Source organism: Nicotiana attenuata, chromosome 7 (assembly GCF_001879085.1).
Source record: "Nicotiana attenuata strain UT chromosome 7, NIATTr2, whole genome shotgun sequence".
NCBI classification, from domain to species: Eukaryota; Viridiplantae; Streptophyta; class Magnoliopsida; order Solanales; family Solanaceae; genus Nicotiana; species Nicotiana attenuata.
Window position 1 is genome coordinate 52,205,196 of NC_031995.1, and position 4,183 is coordinate 52,209,378.

Sequence of the window (4,183 nt, forward strand, 5' to 3'; positions counted from 1 at the left end):
AATAGCATTTGCGTGCGAGGATTTGATGGAGGAGGCAAGGACACAGTTGGAGATATAGTGTTGGAACTGACAATAGGTCCGGTTGAATTCACTATGGAGTTCCAGGTGCTCGACGTGGCTGTCTCTTACAACCTTTTGTTAGGCCGACCCTAGATCCATGCAGCAAAGGCAGTGCCATCTACCTTGCACCAGATGGTTAAATTCGAGTGGGACATGCAAGAGATTGTGGTGCATGGGGAAGATAGTTCGTGTACTCTGGGTGATGCCATTGTGCCTTTCATAGAAGCTGAGGATGACAAAGGTCCATAGGTTTATCAAGTCTTTGATACGGTATCGGTTGAAAAGATCCCGGAAGGGAAGTGTATTCCTGTGCCAAAGGTAGCTGTTGCATCCGTCATGGTTGCGTCGGAAATGCTGAAGAACGGATTTGTTCCTGGAAAAGGCTTGGGTGCTTCTTTACAAGGCATCGTACAGCCCGTATCCCTTCCTGCAAACCTGGATACTTTTGGTTTGGGTTTCAAGCCCACTGCTGTAGACATAAGGCGATCTAGAAAGATGAAAAAGAAAGCATGGACTCTTCCAAAACCTATCCCCCGCCTTTCCCGTTCCTTCGTCAGGCCTGGTACTAAGAAGCTCCTAGAAACAGCAATGCCCAATGGTGTGGTTGATCCCGACAAGGAGCTGATTGAGAGGTTTGAAAAGCTGTTTTATGAGGTGAATGTATTGGAGGCCGGAGAAGGTCCAAGCAAGGCAGATGTTCAGTTCGTGGGGCCCCAGGCAAAGCTTAACAATTGGGAAGCAACTCCCCTTCCTACTCGGAGGGAGTCTTGGTAGTTAGTTTTGATTTCCTTTCAGTTTAATCTGGATTATTTCCAAGGCTGTAATTCGGATGCTATGTTCCGTCCGTTTGGATGAGTTAAACCTTGTTATCTTAAATATTAATGAAATGCAATTTCCCTCTTTTTCATTCCTGATAGTTTTCATTTTGTCTTTCTTTTCTTTCTTGTGCAGTCCCTTTTATGCTGTTTTCAGTGATGTGTCATTCATGAGGAGTCTTCAGCCCAGTCTTAAATGCCAATCTAACTCGGACATAATAATACAAGAAATTGAGTGTGATGACGAAATAGAATATGATGATGAGGAAGCTTTTGAGGAAATCAGTAAAGAATTAAGCCATTTTGAAGAAAAACCCAAACCTAATCTGAATGATACAGAGGCAATCAATTAAGGGGATCAGGAGAATGTGCGGGAAACGAAAATAAGTGCCTATTTGGAACCACAGCTCAGAGAAGAGATAATTAAAGCACTTTTTGAGTATAAAGATGTGTTTGCATGGTCATATGACGATATGCCAGGTTTAAGCACTGATTTGGTGGTCCACAAATTGCCCACTAACCCAGCATGCCCTCCTGTCAAGCAGAAGCTAAGGAAATTCAAAACAGACATTAGTGTGAAAATCAAAGAAGAGGTCACCAAGCAGTTTGAGGCAAAGGTCATCCGGATCACGCGGTATCCCACTTGGTTAGCCAATGTTGTGCCTGTGCCAAAGAAGGATGGAAAGACCAGAGTGTGCGTAGATTACCGGGACCTCAATAAAGCAAGTCCGAAGGACAACTTCCCACTACCAAACATCCACATATTGATTGACAATTATGCCAAACATGAGATTGGTTCCTTCGTGGATTGTTATGCGGGCTATCACCAGATTTTGATGGATGAGGAGGATGCAGAAAAGACAGCATTCATCACGCCTTGGGGAACGTATTGTTATAGAGTCATGTCATTTGGGTTGAAGAACGCAGGAGCAATGTATATGAGGGAGATGACCACCATGTTCCATGACATGATACATCAGGAAATTGAGGTATATGTAGACGACGTAATCATAAAGTCGAGGAAACAATGTGACCATGTCCAGGACTTGAGGAAATTCTTCCAGAGACTCCGCAGGTACAACCTCAAACTTAATCCAGCAAAGTGTGCGTTTGGAGTTCCATCTGGGAAGTTATTGGATTCGTGGTAAGTCGGCACGGTATTGAATTAGACCCGTCCAAGATCAAAGCCATTCAGGAGCTACCGCCGCCGAGGAACAAGAAAGAGGTGATGAGTTTGCTTGGCAGGTTGAATTACATCAGCAGGTTCATTGCCCAGCTCACAACAACTTGCGAACCCATCTTTAAGCTGCTAAAGAAAGATGCTGCGGTCAGATGGACGGATGAATGTCAAGCAACATTTGACAAGATTAAGGAGTATTTGGCCAGTCCACCTGTGTTGGTCCCGCCGGAGCCGGGAAGACCCTTGATCCTTTACTTGACCGTGTTGGATAATTCTTTTGGTTATGTACTGGGGCAACATGACATCACAGGAAGGAAAGAGCAGGCAATTTACTACCTCAGCAAGAAGTTCACATCATATGAGGTAAAGTACACTCAACTTGAGAGGACGTGTTGTGCCTTAACCTGGGTAGCGCAGAAGTTGAAACATTACTTGTCAGCTTATACCACCTATCTCATCTCTCGGTTGGATCCGTTGAAGTACATTTTTCAGAAGCCCATGCCCACAGGGAGGTTGGCGAAATGGCAAATCTTGCTTACGGAGTTCGATATTGTCTACGTGACCCGGACTGCAATGAAAGCACAAGCGCTGGCTGATCATTTGGCCGAGAATCCAGTTGATAATGAATATGAACCTTTGAAAACATACTTCCCTGACGAGGAGATTGTCACACCTCCTTTTTTCTTACTACACCCCGTGAAGGGTATAATAAAAGGAGTTTTCCCAATTAAAGGACAATCGAAACGGGATTCGTTTATTAAGAGATTCAGAGTCGCCACTTGGGAGATTTATGGTGTCCCAAGTCACCAGTTGAATCCCGAATCGAGGAAAGGGTTGACTCTGTTTAACAGTCCGCGAACCAGAAATCCGAGTAAGGAATTCTATTAACCCGAGAGAAGGTGTTAGGCATTTCCGAGTTCCGTGGTTCTAGCACGGTCGCTCAATTGCTATATTTGGCTGAAATCTGATTTTAATACATGTTAAACCTACAATGCACTTTAAAATTTATTTATCCGCTTTTTGTCAATTATTATTTTATTTAAGAAAGTGAACGTCGTTTAAGAACGTGTTTTCGGATCACGTCACATGAAATGCACCCGGATCCTCGACACATTCTTATTCAACGTTTTCGGTTTTGGATTCGGGTCGCATGAAATGCACACCCGAATTTAGGAATGTAATTTTATTAAAATCGCGTCTAAAGAGACTAACGTGTTGTTATCTTTTGGGAAAGCCGTGAAATTTGCTAAACGGCCCGTCCCGAATTTCTAAGTATTTTAAGTAATTAATGAGGGCCCCGCAATTGTATATTTGATTTGGCGAGGCTCGTCTCATTTTTATTATTAAAAGGCCAACCTAAAGCGAACTAAAATTTTCTATTTATCATTTGTCTCTAAAAGGTCAATTAATTCACAAATATAAATTCGGCCTCGAATTCAAGTCCGAATTCAAACAAAAGGGAAAGCCCTTTTAGCTTGAACCCGCTACCTAATTCAAAACCTAATTTTATATTTATGATTTAATTCCCTATATGCTTAATATAATTTTAATAAATTCTGATTTATGGAAATTTGAGGCCTTAAAGGTCTGGCCCAATGACATGATTTGGAGATGCAAAAACTCATGGGTCTGATTAATTAATATTGTTTATGACCCATGCGTAACTATTCGACTGGATTCAGTCCAGTTTGACAATGTCAGTCCGTCATGGGCCCTTGCCCAGGCCCAATCAGAATCAAAGAGTCTAAATAGAGACTTAATGGTCTCAATGTAGGCTGTCAATCCTGGGCTCATGAACAAGCCCAAACGGAATTATAGACAAGGTTCATGCAACTGGACTTGTTAATTGAAATAACACAAAAAGAAAATTTCAACTTCAAACTCCACTATCAATTTGATTCTAAATTACTAAACTCCTACAAGCATGTGATATATTCAAATGACGAAATTAACAGGATTGGGATTCAATTATCAGTCCATTTCGATTCTATCAGGAGCTACTTAGAAGTGGACGAAAAATGTCAAATCATTCTGAACCTGTTTTCTTAAACTTCATATTAACGAGATAATTAAACGCTATCAGCATTACTAACAATACGTGTAAATCTGACATAAAATTTCCTACAGT